This window comes from Aethalodelphis obliquidens, unplaced genomic scaffold, assembly GCF_003676395.1.
Source record: "Aethalodelphis obliquidens isolate GAN/ISIS:26980383/991018 unplaced genomic scaffold, ASM367639v1 scaffold1, whole genome shotgun sequence".
Taxonomy (NCBI): domain Eukaryota; kingdom Metazoa; phylum Chordata; class Mammalia; order Artiodactyla; family Delphinidae; genus Aethalodelphis; species Aethalodelphis obliquidens.
In genome coordinates, this window is record NW_020837945.1 from 43,013,747 (window position 1) to 43,037,566 (window position 23,820).

The 23,820-nt window shown below is 36.6% G+C and overlaps 1 pseudogene; it reads left to right on the forward strand.

Moving 5' to 3' along the window:
* The first annotated feature begins 4,984 nt into the window (after positions 1-4,984).
* LOC113618650 (14-3-3 protein theta pseudogene) lies at positions 4,985-5,789 on the forward strand (annotated as a pseudogene).
* Positions 5,790-23,820: the final 18,031 nt, after the last annotated feature.

Here is a 23,820-nt window from a genome sequence, read left to right on the forward strand (position 1 = left end):
CTAAGCATCCTCCACATTTCCTTCAACTGCTCCAAAACTGATACAGCTTCAATTTCATTAATTTGTTCATTCTTCTTCAGATGTTCCTGATTTTTCAATATTCCTCTTAAATTGTGATTCCAGAATTTTACATAGATTCTAAGGGTGGTCTCATTTATATAGAATATCATGAGATTTTTCACTGTATCATTGGAGATTTTCTATGTCCATTTGTGCAATTTAACATTGACCTTATTGGATGGTCTCATCACATTGCTGACTGATTGTGTTTCCTGTTAAACTATAACCCCCTAATCTTTTACAGGAGGTACTAATAACCTTTACCTACTGGACCTGTATTTGTATAATTTTTAAAAATCCAAGTCCAGGTTCTTACTAATATCTTACATATTAGTTTTTTAATTTCTATTTAAGAAATGTTTATGTTGTTAGACTTGAACCATTATTCTGAAACTTTATTGTATTGTCGAACATAATGACTTTCTTTACAAGCTTTATGAATCCACTAAATAAGCTATTAAATCATTATGAACATTTTCAATAAGATAAAGTAAAATGATCTAAGGATATTCAAGACCTCTTTAGTATATTTCATTTCTGTTTCTCTGCAAGATCCATTCCAACTTCCCTTTGACTTGTACCAGCTATGAGGTTGGGAGGGCTTGATTCATATCTTCTTTAGGCTTTAGCCCTGATTTGTTGAAGCTAGTTGGCATAATTTAACTATGTCACAGTTCTTGGTTCATGGATAGCTCAGTCAGAGAATAGATCTTCTTTGATTGGATAGAATGTTAGGTTGAGGAAAAAGAAGTCTCTTTCTTTTGCTCTGGATGATAAGATGTGCAGATATGAGGCCTGTAACTGCTTATAGCTACTTTGCTAACATGAGGGATGCCAGCCTAAGGGTGAAGACAAAACACATAGTTGACAAAACATCTTATAAATGAAATGAAAATTCTAGTCTGGCAATGTCTAAGGCTTTATCTGTCTCTAAACTTTTTAGTTAAATGAGTAACTATACTCAGAGAGTAAGGAAATTAATGCTAGCTACCTTAAGATACCATGAAAAATGGGTAGGTTAACACAACGAAAGGCTATATTTTATCCACATAAGGTCTGATGTGAGTTGTCATAGGTTGTCCTTTCTATAGTCACTCAAGGAACCAGACTTCTTCCATCTTATGCTGCCACCATCTCAACTTGTGGCAGGAAAAGAGAGAGAGAGTGAGAGGAAGAATTTGACTTTTAACTGCCTTGGTCTGGAAATAAAATATTTTGCTTCTACTCTTAATTCATTAGCCTGAACTAGTCACATGGTCCCAAATCAAATGCCAGGGAGGCTAGGAATTGTAGAGAATATTTTGAATATTAGGTGAGCATTAATGGCATCTGCAACCCAACACCCTCTCTTTAAGGAACGTAGGTTTTCACAAAAGACTGAAGGAGCCACTGATCATAAGCTCTGTCTGCTTTCCATCTGCAACCATCCCAGAGACATGGATGTATTAATGGACTGGCTACTAGAGCAGTGTGAAAACACACAAATTATAATAATAAATTCTTCCAAGACACTATCTCTTCCTTTCATTTTGAAAGTCAAGACTAAATGTTTATAACTGGATTCCTAGTCACATCTCCCATTTTCCTTGGTGGCTGAAAGATAAGAAATTTCTGTTCCTGCAGTTCACTATCTCATCTGTAAGTTTTTACCATACTCTAGTATGTAATATTTTTAGGCCTGGAGACTTGAAATCATTTAGAGAAGCTAAATGCTATCTTATCATCTCTTTACATATCCTGAGGTTCAATTGCTTTTACCTGTATTATTCAGCCTTCTCTAGGCTAAAAATTATTCTTCTGGTCAGAGAATATGGAAGTAAAATAGAATTTTCCAAATCCCATTTTGTGTCACTTGTTCAATTTATAAAATCTTGCCAGCCATATTACAGGTAAATTCTCTTTGTTCTTGCTCTGTATATAAATGTAACTTAAAAATGTTTTATTTTCCTTATGCAGTTTATTCACAAACCTCAATTCATTCTCGGTTTTCTGGCACTGTTCTCACAGGCTCATGTTTCTTTCATATTTGTGCTTGGTTATATGCCTCTATACCTCTTTTATACATATAAATTTAAAACTTAAAACCATCCAAGTGATCTTTATGGAGCCACTATGAATCTTCAGATCCTCTCCTTGATAAGTGTTCTTGTAATTCCATAGGCGGAAATTCAATTTCAAGTGATTTCCAAACTCTGAACTTTCCCATTTTAGAGTCTGAAACTACATGACCATTTACATCTTTCACTACTTTCTTTGACATTTTCCTGTCTGAAGTTTAAGGTAGCTTTTCCCCCTGATCATCATGGTCACCATGTGTTTGAAATATCCTTGGTGCTTAATAAGTTATTTTTGAATGAATGCATTTGAACTAAGCAAGAATAAGATTCCTTTTTCATGAGAATCCTATCTCATCTTTTTTTTTTTAACTGAATCTTTCCATCAGTCTTTAGACAATGTTGATGATTCAGTCTAACTGAAATCTTTTTTTTAAAATGGGAATTTCAATTTGTTTTTTTTAATAACTTCTGACAAGCTTTCTATTCATGGAGATTAAAATTTTTACATAAAGTTTGCTAAACTCTTTTGAATGAGTGTAACACCCAGCGTCAAAGTTATAGTTTTAATATCCATATAGACAGTTATTACTCTACAGATAATTATATGTAATCTTGTGTTCTTATCAACAGGCTTTATTGGTCCTCAGAGAAGTAGGTCAAGAGAACACAAATGGGGCTTCTCTGGTGGCACAGTGGTTGAGAGTCCGCCTGCCGATGCAGGGAACACGGGTTCATGCCCCGGTCCGGGAGGATCCCACATGCCGCGGAGCGGCTGGGCCCGTGAGCCATGGCCGCTGGGCCTGCGCGTCCGGAGCCTGTGCTCTGCAATGGGAGAGGCCACAGCAGTGAGAGGCCCACGTACCGCAAAAAAAAAAAAAAAAAAAAAAAAGAGAGAGAACACAAATGTAATTCCATTATCATTATTAAGGGCAGACAAACTTTGATATCTCTTTCATATCTGTTTCCCTAGGACTTTATGAAACAAGCTAGTCTATATTCACTATTTCATAACTTTTAAAAAGTTTTACTCAATCTTATTGAAGTTCTTAAATATTGCTTCAGAATAAAGGGAAAAATATATGCTAACTTTAAATGTAAGTTGTTAGCATTGACATTAGCATCAATAAAAGAAGCATTTATGAATCATAATCAAAGAACTGTTATTTTACAATAGAAGATTTTTTTTAACTTTGGAGACCACAGTTCACCTAATCTAGCCCTCCCATAGATTTCTCTACAAAACCCAAGGTAGGTAGTTATTATGACTGTTTGACTATTTCCAGGAATGAAAATCCTTTCTTTGGTAATTCCTTTTCTAATCCGTCACATTATAATTTCTCTTTATTACTTTCCTACATTATCTTCTGTTTCTTGAATTCTGAGTCTTCTTTAATGGTTTATGTCATTGTTGGGCAGGAACATAACCTTAGGATCTTCCTTATGGAGCATATAAGGCAGACTTTCAGAATTGTTGATATTTATGAAGAAAAATTGAAAAGTGAATGAGAGCTATTATAATTATGCTGATACAGTAAGTACAAAATTAAGATAATGCTGAACAAATCTGTATTAGTTATTCTTTTGTTGGAAAAAAATTTTAATTTTACTTCCAAACTTTCATGATAGCTTGACTTGGAATAGAATTTTAAATTGGAAATAATTTATCCCTCAAACTTCAAAGGCATTATAGTTTGGCTTCAAGAGTTTCAAGTAAGAAGTCTGAGCACAGTCAGATTTTTATCACCTCCCCTTTGCCTCCCTACTAGAAGCATTTAGAATATTCCTTTAATCTTTGGTTCAGTATACAGTATTAATGTATAAAAAACTTTTGAAATCTTATATACTTTTAACACTCACAAATTGGAATTTAAGAATTCCATGTACATCAGCATCAGGAAATGTGAAACCACTAGGGATAAATCTAACGAAAACTGCAAAACCCTGCTGAGAAACATTTAAAAAGATCTAGAGAGATAAACTATGTTCATGGGTCAGAAGACTCAATAGGGTTAAAATGTCAATTCTCCCCAAATTTATCTATAGATTCAACTAAATCCCAATAAAATCCAAGCAGACTATTTTCTTTTTGGGTAGAAATTGATAAACTGATTCTAAAATTTATATGAAGATGCAAAGGACCTAGAATGGCCAACAACTTTGAAAAAGGGTAAAATTGGACAACTAATACTACCTGATTTTAAGATATTATACGATTTATAAAGCTACAGTAATGTTTTGATTGGTATTGGCATGAAAATAGATGTATAGGTCAGTAGAAAAGAATAGAGGTGAGAAATAGACTCACTCATATATTGACAATTAAATTTTTACAAAGTTGCAAAGGTAATTCCGTTGAGAAAGGATAGCCTTTTCAAGGAATGGTGTTGCAACAACTGAAAACACATATGCAAAACAATGAATTTCAACCATCTCACACAATTTAACTCAAAATGGATCATCAACCTAGATTGAAAACTTAAGACTGTAAATCTTCTAGATGACAACATAAGGGAAAAACCTTTGTGACTCTGTGTTGCAACATCAATAGCATGATCCATAAAAAAAAATTAATAAGTTAAACTTCATCAAAATTTAAAATTTCTGTTCTTTGAAAGACTGTTAAAAGAATGAAAATACAAGCCAACGACTGGGAGAAAATATTTGCCAATCACATATCTGATAAAGGAATGATTGTCAGAATATATTAGGAACTCAAATCTGAATAATAAGATAACAAAAATCCAATTTAAAAGTGGCAAAAGAGACTCCTCCTTGCCATCCGGGTTGGTGCTTGCCCTCGCTGTCCTGTTCCCAGCCCCATAGAAAAGACGGAGCTGATCCAGAAGGGCAAGCTGGCCGAGCAGGCCAAGCGCTATGACGACATGGCCACCTGCATGAAAGCCGTGATGGAGCAGGGCGCGGAGCTGTCCAACGAGGATGCAACCTGCTCTCGGTGGCCTACAAGAACGTCGGGGGCCACACGTCCGCCTGGAGGGTCATCTCGAGCATCGAGCAGAAGACCAACACCTCCGACAGGAAGTTGCAGCCGATTAAGGACTATCGGGAGAAAGTGGAGTCCGAACTGAGGTCCATCTGCACCACGGTCCTGGAATTGTTGGATAAGTATTTAATAGCCAATGCAACTAATCCAGAGAGTAAGGTCTTCTATCTGAAGATGAAGGGAGATTACTGCCAGTACCTTGCTGAAGTTGCTTGTGGTGATGATCAGAAACAAACAATAGATAATTCCCAAGGAGCTTACCAAGAGGCTATTGATATAAGCAAGAAAGAGATGCAACCCACACACCCAATACGCCTGGGGCTGGCTCTTAACTTTTCTGTATTTTACTATGAGATCCTTAATAACCCAGAACTTGCCTGCACACTGGCTAAAACGGCTTTTGATGAAGCCATTGCAGAACTTGATACACTGAATGAAGACTCATACAAAGACAGCACCCTCATCATGCAGTTGCTTAGAGACAACCTAACATAATGGACGTCAGACAGTGCAGGAGAAGAATGTGATGTGGCAGAAGGGGCAGAGAACTAAGTGCATACAGGGTGTCATCCTTCTTCCCCTCAAGAAACCTTTTTACTCATCTCCATTCCTTATTCCATTTGGATTTCCTATAGCAAAGAAACACACTCATGTGTATGGAATCAACTGTTCATAGTCTTTTCACACTGCAGCTTTGGGAAAACTCCATTCCTTGATTTGTGTTTGTCTTGGCCTTCCTAGTGTGCAGTTACTGCTGTAGAAAAGTATTAATAGCTTCATTTTATAAAAACACAAGTAACTTCCAAACACTTATGTAGAGAACCAAAAATCTATCTGGTATTTAAGTAACCTGAACCAGTTCCGCACGTGACTGTGTTTTGTATTACTGTGAAAATATGAAAATGTAGTTAATTACAATTTAAAGAGTGTTCTACATAACTTCTTGACTTCTACATTCCCTCCCTTACTCTTCTTTGGGGATTTTCTTTCAGTAAGCAACTTTTCCATCCTCTTAATATATTCCTTTTTAGTAGGAATCCAGAAGTATTAGATTGAATGGAAAAACATTTGACATTTTGAGGCTGGGGGTCACAAATTAAAATGCCTCCTGTATCATATATGATGGAGGTCTTGTGTATCTGTGACAACAGGGACTTTCCTCATTCACTCTTCATTTGCTGCTGTTTAAGTTGACAACTTCCCTTCCCAATAAAAATTCACTTACATCTCCTGCCTTTGTAGTTCTGGTATTCCCTTTACTATGTAATGGAAGTAGCATTTTGCTGCCAAAATACAAGCATTGCTTTTGGCAAATGAAAGTGCATGTCATTTCTTAATACACTAGAAAGGGGAAATAAAGTACACAAGTCCAAGTCTAAAACTTTAGTACTTTTCCATGCAGATTTGTACACATGTGAGAGGGTGTCCAGCTTGTCTAGTGATTGTTATTTAGAGAGTTGGACAACTATTGTATGTTGCTCTAATAATCATTGACTGTAGTCCCAAAAAATCCTTGTGAAAATGTTATGCCCTATGTAATAGCAGAGTAGCATAAAATAAAATTACATTTTATAAACCAAAAAAAAAAAGTGGCAAAAGATTTGAACAAGTTCTTGCAATAAAGAAAACATATGGATAGCAAATAAACACAAAAAAGATGCTCAACTTTATTAGGGAAATGCAAATTAAAATTACAATGTGATACCACTGTAAACCTGTAAGAATGTCTAAAACTAAAAAGACTGACCATACCAAGTGTTGATGAGGATATGAATAAACTGGAAGTTTCGTACACTGCTGGTGAGAATGTAAAATTGTACAACAATGTTGGAAAATGTTTGACAGTTTCTTAAAAAGTTTATCATTCACCTACCATGAGATCTAAGCATTTTGCTCTGCATTCCACACATAGTAATGAAAGCATAGTCCATACCAAGACTTATACACAGATGTTTATAACAACTTTATTTCTAATGTTCAAAAACTGGTAACAAACCAAATAGCCATCAACAGGTTAATGACTAAACAAACATAATGGAACAATCTTCTTCAATCAGAAGAAATGAATTACTGATACCTGTTACAAAAAGAGTGATTCTGAAAATAGCTAGCTATCCTGAGTGAATGAAATCAGGCTAAAATCAGTACATAATGTTAAATTCCACTTACATAGCATTCTGGAAGATGCAAACTAATCTCTAGTGACAGAAAGCAGAATAATAGTTGGAAATGGGGCAGTAGAAGGACAGGAGTGAATGGGGTAGGAAAGAGGTGTGATAAAGGGCATAAGAAAACTTTTGGGAGTGATCAATATAGTCAATATCTTGATTGTTTCACAGGTACATACACATGCCAGATCTTATTAAGTGTGCACTTTAAATATGTACAGTTTATTTTACTTTAATTATATTTCAGTAAAGCTGTTAAAACTAATAAGATAATGTGGTAATGTAGTGTTATTAATACAACAAATAGCAATAGCTTTCTTTGATACTGGAAATAAAGATCTATAATAGAGATAGAATAACTTTACCAAGAAAGCTATGGAACTCAAGGAAAACAGATTTTAAATTTAATAGACAGATATAAAATAAGATATGGCAAAAGGAAATACAGTCATGTTCTTAGATGAGAAGACAATGTATATGAGTTACATTTTCTTTGACTAATATTTTAGAATTCAAACACTGTTTGAGGAGATATAGATCGAATAAAATAACCTCAAGATGTTCTGCAAGACTTTATGGTTCAGATTAGCCAAAAATTTTATTACCAATAAATATATTGAGTTGGGATTTACTTATCAGATTTCAGAACATACTACAGAGTTACTGTAATCAAATCTACATATTATTAGTATAGGAATAAATCAGTAGAACTGGTCTGTAAAGACAGTCTGTAAATAGATTCTGGTATACCTGATAATTTATGTATGTCTAAGATGAAATATAAATCCAGTGAGAAAGAATAGTTTATTTAATGTGAAAACAGCTAGAAGAAAATTAGGTTCGATTTCTCTCTCTTACAGCATACAAAAGACACAAATTTCAGAATCTGTGTCATCTATAACTTGAAAAAGTCAGATGTGGTGGTTCCCATAATTTCCCTGCTTATTTTGTCTTTCTAGTACATGTAAAAACCAAATAGATTAGGTAGATTACATTAACCTAAGCAAGTGATAGCTTTAATGACTGCTAGCTGGAATAACCTGGATACTATCAGATTCTCTGGGTCATAAATTCCACTGTGAGTACAACAACCCTTTGGCTAATAGAAATTTTATAATTGAGATTGAACCAGCTTAAGTCCAGAAGGCACAAGAAAATTACTTGAATAAATAGTCCAGATTCCCGTGGTATTTACTACCCTTGCACTTCAACTCCTACCTTCAGCTTCATGGATCGTTCCCCACTACTAACTGAAAGAGTGGTAAAGTGCTTAGATCTGAATCCTAAAATGCCAGCACAAGATGATACAATGGGCCCATAAATAGAGTAGCCATTGTGGAAGGCATAGAGGCAATGCATGGACTCTATAGCGTATTCTTCCTTTACCAGGGTTTATTAGCTACTGCTTCTTTCTGAATGACTATTCAGTCTGCTGCAGAGATTGATATGGCACCAATCCTTGAGAAAACCAACTAGCTACTGATCACAGAGGGATAACATTGGGCCCCTTCTGTCTTGGATGAGATAGCAGTGTTTTTTTTTAAATTACAATCAATATTTACTCTAGATATGGGCTGGTTCTTCTTATCTACAATGTGTCCACCCCCACCACCATCTGAGTGCTTATAGAATGTCTGATTCAAAGGATGTTGCTTCAGACCGAGGTCCATTTGATGGTAAAGGAGGCACAAAAATAAAAAGCATAACGATAGGATCCACTGGTCTTCTGCATGCAACTGACCTACTAGGATGACGGAACATACTGCTAAAGGCTTAGCCAAAGCACTGGCTTAGGGACAATACCCTGTAGGGGTAAGGCGCTGTTCCCTAGGAGGCCATTATGTAATCAACTAACAGTTTATTTTCTGTTGGGACATCCCCTAAAGCTAAAATATACAGTTCCAGGCACTATATGTTGGAAATAGGATTAGTTCCTATCAACATCTATTGAGGATTGTGGTTTTCAGGGAGGTAACACTCAGTCAGCCAGGGCACAGAGAATTTCACTGAATTGGATGTTGTGAGTAGGAACAAACTGCTTTCAGCTCCTCCTCCTGACCGTGGACCAGCAAACAAACACAGGAGCTCCTGTAATATCAGAAGTAATGATAATTGCCATGAAGTATTCAGTTTGATGTCACACAATGGGAGCAGAAAGGAGTACGTCTGGGGACCATCCAGGGGTTTCACTAGGATATCTCTTGTGCTTCTATGCACTGCATTACTAGTAAATGGCCAATTGTATCACCTATGGCCTGTCAAGGATAAGACAACAAAAGACTCAGAATCTCTGGGGAGGAAGACTGGAAATCTCCATTTCAACTGACTTTTTATTTATTTTATTTTTTTATTTTTTGCGGTATGCGGGCCTCTCACTGTTGTGGCCTCTCCCGTTGCGGAACACAGGCTCCGGATGCGCAGGCTCAGCGGCCATGGCTCACGGGCCTAGCCGCTCCGACAACTGACTTTTAAAGTACAAAAACTTGCTATCTTGAGACTTTATACAAGGCATGTACTTGTTTTACATGTATTGACTTTATTAACATTCCTTTGCTTCCTTCTGTTCCCATTCCTACTCTTATGACACCTTAAGTATATGTTTATATTACTTTTTTAAAAAAAATAAATTTATTTATTTATGTGTTTTTATTTTTTTTGGCTGTGTTGGGTCTTTGTTGCTGTGCGGGGGCTTTCTCTAGTTGTGGTGAGCGGGGGCCACTCCTCGTTGTGACGTGCAGGCCTCTCACTGCTGTGGCTTCTCTTGTTGTGGAGCATGGGCTCCAGGCACGCAGGCCTCAGCAGATGCAGCATGTGGGCTCAGTAGCTGTGGCTCAAGGGCTCCAGAGTGCAGGTCCAGCAGCTGTGGTGCATGGGCTCAGCAGCTCCGCAGCATGTGGGATCCTCCCGGGCTAGGAATTGAACCCGCGTCCCCGGCATTGGCAGGTGGACTCAACCACTGCGCCACCAGGGAAGCCCTACATTTTTAATAATAGTGATTTTTAAACTTTTAATTTAAAATCTCCTGAGGTGGTTTTATTTTTTTTCTTTCTATTTTTTTCTTTTTATCAAAGTAAGTTTACCTTTTATTCCTAAATTCACCAGGTCAGGATCATTAAGCAGTAAAAGTATATTCTTTTAATATATTTTAAATTCTTTAAAATATTTTGTACACATTTTCCTAAGAAATGGTTCCTTATATTGTTGCTGTGTATTTCTTATCTCTATTTAGAAGCTCCAGAAGTAAAAATGTTCTGTAGTTAAGTGAACGCATCCTTTTCTCCTCAACATCCATTCCTTCCAAATAAGAATAATAACCATAGAACATTATGAAGGAAGCCTTGTGAAATATTACAAATAATTTGGGAACATATATATTTTTTAACACCTTTATTAGAGTATAATTGCTTTACAATGGTGTGTTAGTTTCTGCATTATAACAAAGTAAATCAGCTATACATATACATATATCCCCATATCTCCTTCCTCTTGCATCTCCCTCCCACCCTCCCTATCCTACCCCTCTAGGTGGTCACAAAGCACCGAGCTGATCTCCCTGTGCTACGTGGATGCTTCCCACTAGCTATCTATTTTACATTTGGTAGTGTATATATGTCCATGCCACTCTCTCATTTCGTCCCAGCTTACCCTTCCCCCTCCCCTCGTCCTCAAGTCCATTCTCTACGTCTGCATCTTTATTCCTGTCCTGCTGCTAGGTTCTTCGGAACCAATTTTTTCTTTTTTTTTTAGATTCCATATATGTGTGTTAGCATATGGTATTTGTTTTTCTCTTTCTGACTTACTTCACTCTGTAGGACACTCTAGGTCCATCTACCTCACTACAAATAACTCAATTTCATTTCTTTTTATGGCTAATATTCCATTGTATATATGTGCCACATCTTCTTGATCCATTCATCTGTCGATGGACACTTAGGTTGCTTCCATGTCCTGGCTATTGTACATAGAGCTGCAATGAACATCGTGGTACACGACTCTTTTTGAATTATGGTTTTCTCAGGGTATATGCCCAGTAGTGGTATTGCTGGGTCGTATGATAGTTCTATTTTTAGTTTTTTAAGGCACCTCCATACTGTTCTCCATAGTGGCTGTATCAATTTACATTCCCAACAACAGTGCAAGAGGGTTCCCTTTCCTCCACACCCTCTCCAGCATTTATTGTTTGTAGATTTTGTGATGATGGCCATTCTGACTGGTGTGAGGTGATACCTCATTGTAGTTTTGATTTGCATTTCTCTAATAATTAGTGATGTTGAGCAGCTTTTCATGTATTTGTTGGCCATCTGTATGTCTTCTTTGGAGAAATGTCTGTTTAGGTCTTCTGCCCATTTTTGGATTGGGTTGTTTGTTTTTTTGATTGAGCTGCATGAGCTGTTTGTATATTTTGGAGATTAACCCTTTGTTAGTTGCTTCATTTGCAAGTATTTTCTTCCATTCTGAGTGTTGTCTTTTCATCTTATTTATGGTTTCCTTTGCTGTGTAAAAGCTTTTGAGTTTCATTAGGTCCCATTTGTTTATATTTTTTTAATTTCCATTACTGTAGGAGGAGGGTCATAAAGGATCTTACTGTAATTTATGTCGTAGAGTGTTCTTCCTATGTTTACCTCTAAGAGTTTTATAGTGTCTGGCCTTACATTTAGGTCTTTAATCCATTTTGAATTTATTTTTGTGAATGGTGTTAAGGAGTGTTCTAATTTCATTCTTTTATATGTAGCTGTCCAGTTTTCCCAGCACCGCTTATTGAAGAGACTGTCTTTTCTCTATTATATATTCTTGCCTTCTTTATCAAAAATAAGGTGACCATATGTGCATGGGTTTATCTCTGGGCTTTCTATCCTGTTCCATTGATCTATATTTCTGTTTTAGTGCCATTACCATACTGTCTTGATTACTATAACTTTGTAGTATAGTCTGAAGTCAGGGAGCCTGGTTCCTCCAGCTCTGTTTTTCTTTCTCAAGATTGCTTTGGCTATTTGGGGTCTTTTGTGTTTCCACACAAATTGTGAAATTTTTTATTCTACTTCTGTGAAAAATGCCATTGGTAGTTTGATGGGAACATATCTTTATATTTGTTGAACATAGAGATATACAGAAGACTATAAGAGAAAGAAGAAAAGGTATTATATCTACTTTCATAGACATCAGAATCACAGCTGGTTCTGTTTACTAAGCATCTAAAAAATGAGTGACAGTTTCAAGGATGGCCTAGATCCGTTTTTATAAATTTTAGAATTTATGAACATGGATTTGTAGTAATATATTGGGAGTTTTTAAAAAAACTGTTTCTAATAATCACTAATGTGTTTTACATTGTACAATGTAGCCATTTAATACCTTGTATCCATTTGCAAGTTGTCTATGCAATTTATAATGTAAAGAATACTTTATTATTCAGGGAGGATATAATCTACGGGTGCAAAAAAAATACATGAGAATTCCAAGTTAATAATTTCAATAGTTCTATTGTATTTTCATAGTTTATTCTCTACATCTGACCAACCAAATAAAATCCTAGGATTTAAATCCTTATAGTATTTTATTCTAGTCCCTGGAAACAAAATGATCTGAGGTCTTGGTTTCACCATGTACTCACCACTGTGAACTTCATGTTCTACATTAAATGGCCTAAGGACATTACTTACACTGTTATGAATAATCTGATACAATTTTTAATTTTTTTTGGCTGCACAGCATGTGGGATCTTAGTTCCCTGACCAGGGATTGAACCCATGCCCCCTGCAGTGGAAGCACTGAATCTTAACCACTGGACCACCAGGGAAGTCCCAGATATAAATTTCTGATGCATGTATCAGTTTGATGACTTTCAGAAGAACCACCTTCTAAAACTAAACCACTTATTAAAGGCTTTAGGTCCAGTTTTTTTGTTACATAAATTTATTTATTTTATTTATTTATTTTCGGCTGTGTTGGGTCTTTGTTGCTATGCGTGGGCTGTCTCTAGTTGCAGCGAGCGGTGGCTACTCTTCGCTGCGGTGCATGGGCTTCTCATTGTAATGGCTGCTCTTGTTGCAGAGCACAGCTCTAGGCACGCGGGCTTCAGTAGTTGTGGCATGCGGGCTCAGTAGTTGTGGATCGCGGGCTCTAGAGCACAGACTCAGTAGTTGTGGTGCACGGGCTTAGTTGCTCCACGGCATGTGGGATCCTCCTGGACCAGGGCTCGAACCCGTGTCCCCTGCATTGGCAGGTGATTCTTAACCACTGTGCCACCAGGGAAGCCCTAGGTCCAGTTTTTGGTGATAAAAATGTGTTAAATAAAAATATTTTCTTAGGGAAATTTGTAGAACCTGATGCTAGTCAGTGAAGAACTGTTAGGAATCTGATTAGATGACCTTGAAATCTGAGATGTTCCCAAGAATATACTTTGATTCAAATTCTAATCACAGAGTTAGACCAATCAAATTCAATACCAGTTTTTAGCTGCAAATTTATTAAACACTTTTACAAGTTCTCATTCATTTTCCCACTTATTATTTTAAGTTTATTTATTTTGAGTGGTAGTTACGATTTTCTAAAAGTACAATACTGGATAACAGTCAGAGTTCCAAAGTGTGCTCCTGTGTAGGTGAAAGGGCCAGGGAAATCACATAGAAATAATCTCTAACATTGCAGGTAAAGATTATCTACTGCTATATTTACAAGTCCTAGCGATTTCTGTTGGACTCTTGGACTAGAGAATACTTTGGCTGTTCTCACCTGAGGGAGAACAGAGCCTGGACATAACAATTGAGAGTTAAGTGCTGCCTGTGTACCTGTGAGTGCATGTACTTGAGGGAGTTATGAGTTTAACTGTTTGTGGGGCTGGAGATTTACCTCAGAGCAGGCATTCAATCAGTCTTTACTAGGTTCTAGGAGGTTCAAGGGCAGGAACAGACTTTGTATAGCCTTTCTAATGGGTATTCCTGCCTCAAACAATTGCATGTCCTATACTATATGCACAGTTCAAGCCAAATAATTTTTGTAAATGAATGAAGGAATTCTAACTTCCATGTAGCAGAGAGTAAGAATATTCTTTTTGTTCTTTATTTAAGAGTATGTTGAAAGTGAATTTAAAAAGGCACACTGACAGCTTCCCCCTATGCTCAACTTGTGCTTTTTTATGAAACAAAGAGGACTTCTCTGTTGGATTCCTAAGTAAAAAGGAAATATTTTTTAAAAAAATTTGTGTATGGACAGACATATTCCTCTTTAGTGGTCTTGATAATATTTCTTTGTATTTTTTTACTTTTAGTTGGTTAAATAATATGTTTTCTAATCATAATAAATGAATGCAGACTTTTGATCAATGTTGTTGTGACCTCTGACAGAGAGGTCTTTGAGTCTTTTAATAATCAGAGAAAGAATCTAAGCTACTTAATTATAAGTTTATTAATTATAGGAGATAAATGCAAAGACGGACTGAAGTTGGCATAGGCTTTGGTAAAACTTGGGTCATTTAAGTCACCAGATAATTGGGCTGTCCTAATTGTAGGCCCCTGAAATGATCCTGAGCTCAAGAGCCTTGGCATGACCCTGCAACTGGCCCTAAGTAATCATTTACCTGGATCCATGAAGTAGCAAGACTCAGAATGTTAAGGTGGGCTTTTTCAGACCATGAATTCCTGCTTCTGTATGATAATGGTCCATGGCCTATTCAGCAACTTAACATTTCAGACAGGTTTCTAGCATTTCTAAAAGGGGCAGAAATAATTATTGATTACTATGCTCCTATATGATCAGGAATGCAGTTCAGTATATTGTTGCACTGATCTAAATTTAAGCAAGTGTTGGCAATTGCTCCCTTCAAATCAAGGAAACTGAAAACAATTATAATGGGAAATTTAGCTGAGTCACAGAGTGACTATAATTGACAGCAGATTTTTAAAAAGAAATTATTTCATTTTTTTCATGGTGCTCATTTTCTCTATATTTTTAGAAACATTTGCTTTTTGTTTTATTTAAGAATAGGAGAATGAGTCTTTTTTTCTTCCACACTAATTCCTTTTATATTATTAATCTTTTCATGATTCCAGCAATCTTTCTCATTTATCTTTTACTAGACCACTTTTTCATTAACTTTCTGACTTTTTTCTAGGTTCTGTTCCAGCAGATCCATGCGAGGCTATTCTCCCTTCCCATAATGTGGAGAGCCACTTCCATACAGGAAGGTTTGCCTTTCCACTGCTTTTGAGGCCCATTTCTGAGGGGGATTGTGGAACACTAGTCGTATACTTCCATCTGGTTCTAATTTACTGTAGATCCATCCATGAATAAGGCCCACACCTTTTCCTCTTTTATTAACTTGTCATAGGGAACTTTCCATGAGACCACAAATGTGGGTTGAGAGAGAGAGGAAGTGAAACAGTAGGAACAGGTGCCATGCGTCTTAGTTATGTGCTTGTGCAGTTCAAGCATGTCTTCAGGGCCTCATAGAGCTTTGCTTTGTATATCTTACATTTACTTTATAAGGGAATGCTGCCTGTTGACCTCCAATGCTAAGGTTTGTTGGATTATTGTCATAATGGGCAGTTTGGTTCATGTGGTCTTTAGGTATCTCATGTTCAGTCATTTAGTCTGTACAAGGATCCAGCTACAATCCTAGAGCTGCTTTTCTAATGTAGAACATTTGCCAAAAGAGGAGGACATGGTCTTACCCTAGGGATTTTTCTGATTTTCTTTCTGGGGTTACCAGAAACATCATACAGCATCTGTATGCCAAAGACAATTCCAAAACCATTTGAACTACTGAGTCATTATGCCTAGTAGAAGCACAATCATATTACAACCTAAATCTGATAAAGTGAAATTTCTCTCTCCAGATCACACTGAAAACAGGCACATTAGGTGCCTGGCGTCTGGGTACAACAGCTCACCCAAATACAGGATATTTTGCCTCTAAAATCTATACACACCCATGAAACATTGTGCTTATTTTTTTTAAAATAAATCTATTTGTTTGTTTATTTATTTATTTTTGGCTGTGTTGGGTCTTCGTTGCTCCGCGCGGGCTTTCTCTAGTTGTGGCGAGCGGAGGGGCTACTCTCCGTTGTGGTACGCGAGCTTCTCATTGCGGTGGCTTCTCTTATCGTGGAGCATGGGCTCTAGGCGTGCGGGCTTCAGCAGTTGTGGCATGCGGGCTCAGTAGCTGTTGCTCATGGACTCTAGAGCGCAGGCTCAGTAGTTGTGGTGCATGGGCTTAGTTGCTCCACAGCATGTGAGATCTTCCTGGACCACGGCTCAAACCCATGTCCCCTGCACTGGCAGGTGGCTTCTTAACCACTGTGCCACCAGGGAAGTCCCATGTGCTTATTCTTTTGAGGCTGGTCATACCTTTTACTTTAGAAAGAGTATTCTGACAGATCCAAGCTACTGGACTTCTGGAAACTACACCAACAAGGCAGATTCATGAACATTTGTAGTTTATCCCATACCTTCTGGCACAAATTTGTCTTAATAAGTTATCTAGAGTGCTAGCTAATTAGTGAACTAAAAACTCTCTATATGTTATGTAAGGAAGCTAAAGAGTTGACAAAGCCCTGTAGCAAGACAGTAACGTTACCTAGTTTTCTCTGACATGAAAATGCAAACCATTTATGATTTTGCTTACTAACTTTATTAGAAATTTAATTATTTACTACATAGCAAGTGCTAAAATCTGTGTTGAGTTGTGCCTATAGAGATATCTGATCTAGAACCGTAGCTGCAATGGGCATCAGTACTTGATTAAGTTTTTGATGATCTACTGTTATTCTCCATGACCCATCAAGTATTTGCGCTGACCAGACAGGCTAGTTCATTGGTGCTGTGCTAGGAATGACAACCCTTGCACATCTCAGGTCCTTGATGGTAGCACTAATCTCTGTAATTCCCCTAGGGATGGTAGTTTGGTTTGCTATTTTAAGGAAGAGAAGAGATACAGGGTTCTCTTTGGTTCTCTTCCTACAAAAATAGCCTTTATTCCATATACTAGGGAACAAATATGAGAATTCTTCTTGTTGATTAAATATATTCTATTTTTACTGCATGTTCTGAAACTGCTGCTAGAACAACTCAAGATTTACTCTGACTAGTAAAATATGACAGTATTTTGGGTCTCTGAGGATAAGCATGAGTTCAGAGCCGGTAACTGAAAAATTCTGAATTGCGGACATTTCCCTTTCTAAAATCATTCTGGAAAATGGTACTGGGTCCATTTGAGGAACCTGTTGCAGGTTTACTTTTCAAACTGAATAGCCTCAAAATTTTTCATGGGGAAAGGTCTGACTTGAACTGACTTTGGTGTAATAACTAAGCTGTGAATCTCCAAATGGCAATTTGGGTCAGATTTTTCTCAACAAGTCTAGAATTTATCATCCTATATATGTCAAGAAGCACTTAAATAGACTTCTAGGAATCAATTTATTTCATATCTGAGGCTATGAGTAATTAGCAATAGATTCCCATGGATCAAAACACTATTGTAGCCATTTTCTCCCTATGGCTTCTGTGTAATTGTGCTCACATTTTCTACCACTCTGGAATCCCATTCTTACCACTGAGGTCACTGAGCCCATTTTCATTGTAGCATCTCACACTGGCATCTCTGGCTTAAAGAGTATAAACACCAGAGAGATCAAGAATGCTCATGCCTCCCTCATGAAAGCATTTCTTAATGTCCTGTTGAGGGAATGTCCTCCCAGATATCCCAGGAGGATGTGGCTAGGCACTTGCTGAGAAGATTCCACTTAATAGATTCATTCCAACGAGTCTATTTCCTTAAGAATTAAGACTTTCCTTTAGAGTATAACAAGGAAGTTTTTTGCCTTTCAATTTCATTAACTATAGCGCTTTGTTGAGAGAAGACTTAGATTAGCCAGCCTAGTAGAATATTATTGTCATGCACAGGTGCTCAAGCCTACGCAGCAAATTCTGAAACCAATGTGAAAGGGTCCATGCCATTGATTAGAACCTAGTGAATCTTAAATTTTGTGTGTGGTCTAACACATGTAGAACGAAGTACCACACAGATCCAAAAATTTAAATTTGTGAAAGATTTTAACTTGCTTGGTATATACACTGTTCTCCTCCTAGAATAGACCTTGTACCTCACTGTCTGGACAATGCTGGGGTATAAGTCTTGTTGTAGATCTGAAAGGAAGGGGAAGTAGAGAAAATAGTTCTAAAAAAATTTATTATTTTATGAAGCTAATTGTCCCAGGTGCAACCAGGAGTTGAGGATGGACTGATTTTTTCAGATGGAGGAAGGCGTGGGGGGGAAGTTAAAGTTTCAAGATCTCATCCATACGTGTTTAATTGTCCCCACTCCACATTTCAGGGTCCTGCTCCTTCCCCACTAGCGGAGGAGCTGGGCATTTCATTGGTGATGAAACTGCAACCCTTACTATAAATTCCTATGCATGGTCCTCAGCCATGTGTGCCTTGTGAGTAGAGGAAATAAAAGTCTTCATGAAAGCTGTCACAGGCACATTTTATTTTTTCATATATATTCTTAGCTTCACATTCATAGTTTCAAATTTCTCTTTGCCTTATTTTAATTCTCTAGGGGCATTAGAAGAAACCAGGTGAACATATGGACTTTAAGATCACTGTTTTTGTCATAGCATGGTGTCAAAGCAGTCAATCTCACAATGCTGTTTCCTCCAACTGTATTTTATCCAGTGTTACTAGCAGTAATAATTTGAGTAATTATGATGCCACAGCATGCCACGGGTTACTTGTATCCTACTTTTCCCTGGAATAGAGGTTATCTGTGAGCTCCTGGAATATATGACCAACCAAATCCCATAGTCCCATTTTAAGGGTAAGTTTCTTAGAACACTCCTGATATCAATGGCTGCATCAGAAAATAGCACATTCATAGTAGATGATTTGAAGATGGTTTATTTATAAAGTGCCAAATTAAAAAAAAAATGGCTGAAGTCTTGGAAAAACACAAAGATTGGTGCAAAATCCCAGAACCTTGGTAACAGAAGCAAATGTTACTCTCCCTACGTATAATGGTGATGTGGAGTAGGAGAGGTTTTCAGAACCAAAAGGAATTGTGTAAAATAGGCCATTTTGAGTGCAGTAGTGCCATCTTTTCAAGGGGGACAGTCAGACTGAAGTGACTTCAAGGAAGGGAATCAGGGTCAAAGCCTTGACCATGTTCTCATCTCTTCCTCCAAAATTCCCCGGGCCTCCCCAGCTGGAAGAGCACAGGAGATCTGATGATATATTTCAACATGTCAGTGTCCTGGAGCATGGCATAAGATGGAACAGAGTGGAGAATGGATCTGGAAGGGAAATGGAGTTGCTAAGCACACCTTTTTCATTGATTTTTTTTCTGAAATTCTGATTATAGCCAGGTATTTCATTCTTTTCTGATTGGGCATATCCACAATTTATTAGAAGGCTAATGGGAAAATATCCAAATATCCTCAGAATCTTATACACACACACAAGAAAGCTGGTAGTACATGCTCTTCCCAGTCACTGTGTATTTGATATAGTAATTATATAATTCAGAAAAATACCATGAATAAGAGATTCAGTCCTGAGGACTGTATTTGTGTTTATGCAGCTTACATTTACCAGTTACTCATCTTTGCCAGTATAAACATGAAATTCAAATATTAATATGCTATGATTCCGTCTTGTAAGTGAAGACTGCATCTGTTATAGTCTGTAGGTACTTTCCTGAGATTGAAGGGTAAATTGATCTTTATAGTCATCCTTTGTTTCTTCTTTGAAAATATCACTGTAGACCAAGATCATATATTTCAGAAAAGTTATACATTAAAATTTGATATGAAATATACTGATGTGATATTAAATTAAACTTACTATCTACAAGCAATTCATTTTATTTTGACCTTAATTATCACCATAACTTCCGAACACAAGCAATATTTTAAAATACTAATCCACAATTTCTTATTGATTGATTGGAGAAAAAAGTGGGTAAAGTAAATACCCGACAGTAATCATACTCTTTTCATAGGTAGACTATAAAAATTCAGATTCATTTCAAGTTTTAAAACTCTGGTTAATTATTCTACCAGAAACCCAGAGAAATAAGAAAGGTATAATAGTGATGACAGAATTTGAATGAGTCCAGACTTACTATAAAATTCTTGAAAAGGCAGAAATTACAGATTAGTGTGTTCTAACAATATTATAAATTGTTCAAAGTGTAAAACTTTAATAAAAATGACTCAGGCTTTCATTTAATTTTGTTATTGCAATCATTCATATTCATTAATTCACCAAAAATATATTGTGTCTCTAAAATTTAGAGACCAACTTGTTTCTGGAGATTTTATAACAATAAAAAAGTACTTCCTTTCTAAAAACATGATATTTAATTTTTAAAAATTCAACACATTATAGGGGAGCAAAATCTCCCACCCCAAAATGTCTTTTTGGCATGCAGATTATTTTGAGCTGAAAACAGTCAAGGCCCAAATGATTCAGGAGGAAACTGTGGCCTTCCAGAACTGCCTAAAGAATGTAGCTATCGCCATAGACAGCTATAGTATAAACTAGGTGTGTAGACAGGGAGGAACCTAGCAAGGGCTGTTTGTTAAAATTCCTCTCTTTGTACCATTGTCTCTGTATGGCCAGCCTAGCAAACATTTGTTTACCAAACATTTGCTTTTCCATCCCCATGTCAATTGCCTTCCTCCCCTTTGAAGTCCCAAACCACTACTCCCCAGCATCCTCTTTTTTCTTTAGCTGAAGTATGTAAGGTAAAGATTGCAGTCATTTTGGTGAGTTACTCAGTTTTCCTGGGTCTCTTCCACGTACACATGTTATTAAACTTTTGTCTGATTTTTCTCCTGTTAATCTATCTCATGTAGATTTAATTCTTAGGCCAGCCAGACGAACCTAGAAGCGTAGAGGAAAATTTCTTTCTCCCCAACAACATGAGTTTATTAAATCTATGTTGTATTCAAGAAAGTTGCTTTGTGCTTTCAGAATATTTTTAAGCATACTTTATTTGCAGTGCTTGTTGTAATAATTTGTTTGCACTTCCTTTAGAAGATGATGATTGATTAAGGAGTTGAAGGACTGAATTTTATTTTTTGTACTCTATATTTTTAGTGTGTACTAATGCAATGCTGAGCTCAGAGACTACAACCTCTCGGTCTTCCTTCAATAGATGAATCAGTTAAAGTTGTATAGTCAGATAGCAGCCCTACTAATCTTTGAAAATGAAAACAAATAAATATATATTAGTAATCATCAATAAGAAAAAAAATGTTTTAGATTTGACTAAATCTACCCATACCACCTTACACTAAAACAAAATAAACAAATAAAAATAAATACAGCAAGGAAACTAGAAGCTAAAAACCTCACAATTTCAGGATAGTCAAATTACTGTTCCTTACCAGAAGTTCAGTTCTTTGAGAGCTGTAAATACAAATGCTTTGCAAATGATTTTGGAAAGGCAGTTATCAAAATGAAATCAGTGGCTTGGATATAATTCAATTGTGCAAAGCATTTGTCATCATAAGGGCAGAATACTCAGTTCTTTGTAAAGAACAGTGTTAAAATATAGCTTTTAAATATAGTTGATTATTTGAAAGAAACAGTGAGTACTCTGTAATGGTATCAACAAAGCACCATTTTTATGTGAAACCTGAAAGGCAAATTAGATTCGCATTTCTGGATATTTTATGATACTGGTCTCTTTTTTTTAGTGGGTTTTAATCATGCTTTATGAATCTACAAAATAATTTTTAATTGATTTATTTAATTTTGAGCAGCATTCTTTTAAGCACCCATTTTGTGTACAATACTGGGGACACAAAAGTAATATGAAAATGCTCTCTTCTCTCAGGAAACTTATCATATGAGAAAGAATGAATGATATAGATTCTATAGTTCTCTGTATTGTAGCACTATAATGGTTGATACTTTAAGTAACAGTACACAATTCCACCTCTCTTCAAGGTCAGCCACTTTTGTGTGATGTAGTACATGGTGAGAGCTTGGGCATAAAAGAATCACTTAACTTCTTGCTGCTAATTAAGCAACTCTCCAGTTGCTTAATTAGAATCAACATTGTATGTAATACTATAATTGCATATAAGGCATTTAGTTGGTCTAGTGTTAGTAGTGATAAAGGAAGAATGACAGATAAGAAATGCATTTCCACAACTAGAATGTGTCTGTTTTACTGAAGGAAAAAATATTGATCTGATCTTTATGGGTGGGGTTCCAATGTAATCAACCTGCCATCAAGTAACTATATGGCTTTTCCAGCTCTAAAATTTTAGGAACTCTGTAGGGGTTACATCGTTGATAGCTGCTAAGGAAGACTCTTGCACTAAGTATTAATGATTGATTGGTTTAATGAGGGCAAGCCCACTGTGCAGACCCATGCATAGACCTCCTGTATTGCTAGGGAAGCTTTTCCATGAGGTCATTGAGCAGGCACTCTAGTGACTAAGAAAGTATGTTGATGAACATGCGCAAAGTGGTTTATCTTTCCATTTTATTATTAAGTTCCTTTTAGAAAATGGCAGCCTATTGAATGTGAACACAACCCTATGATCTAAATATATTTTTTTAATGGGCTTATTTTGAGGGGTCCACACACATTCTCCTTTTCCAGGCTACTATGTCAACAGTCTTCTAATATCCTTTCTTAAAAATGCCTGAATATCTAGTCAAAACACTTGTAGACCAGTGAAGATCATAACAACAGGTTTTTTTCTTTTTATAAGCAAAGTAGATAATGATAATAGATGTCCAGCTTGAAGCACTTTCTAATGGGATTTATTACTTTTTCCACCATTAGAGGAGCTATAATATCCTAGAAGTCTGCATCTGGGTGATGCCAGCACTTTGTGCAGTCGTCAGGTTTAACTTATTTCATTTATGTTTTCTTTGGATAACTAATGATAGAAAATCCTCATGGGTCTGTCTTGCTAGTTTGTGTCAATGGAGAGTTGAATTATATCTGGAACACATGTTTTGGAAATATGAGGAAATTTCCAATGCTAACTATATATACTTTCTGCATAAGACTGGGCCCTACTTTTACTTTATAATGAAGTGATATTTTGTTCTACTAAAATATATGTCTTCATGGATATGATAACATCCAATTCATGATTAGAGGCTTGGGTAACATCCAAGTCATGATTAGAAGTTTGGGTTCAATGGTCACCTTTTATGCCATGGCAATTTGCTCAGACTCTATCATTTTTCCTTAGCAAATCAAACAGTTTTGCCAACATGGAGAGTTAGTTAATAAAGAAGGCATACAACAAAAACTTCAGAGTTTCTGTTGGCATACCAAAGAACTTATACACCAGAGATCTATGAGCACCACTGACTTCTGTTAAGTCTTAAAGGGCCTAGAGGCAGAGCTGCTTACATGGTAGCCTGTATCATACAAGAAAGCCTTCTTGGGTCGGGTAGGGATTCAACTCAAAGACTACAGGTTTTGAGGACATCTGTAAATAGATCTCAGTGGGTCACCAAATGTAGTGTATGGTCTTTAAAACCAAAAAGATATTCTCTAAAT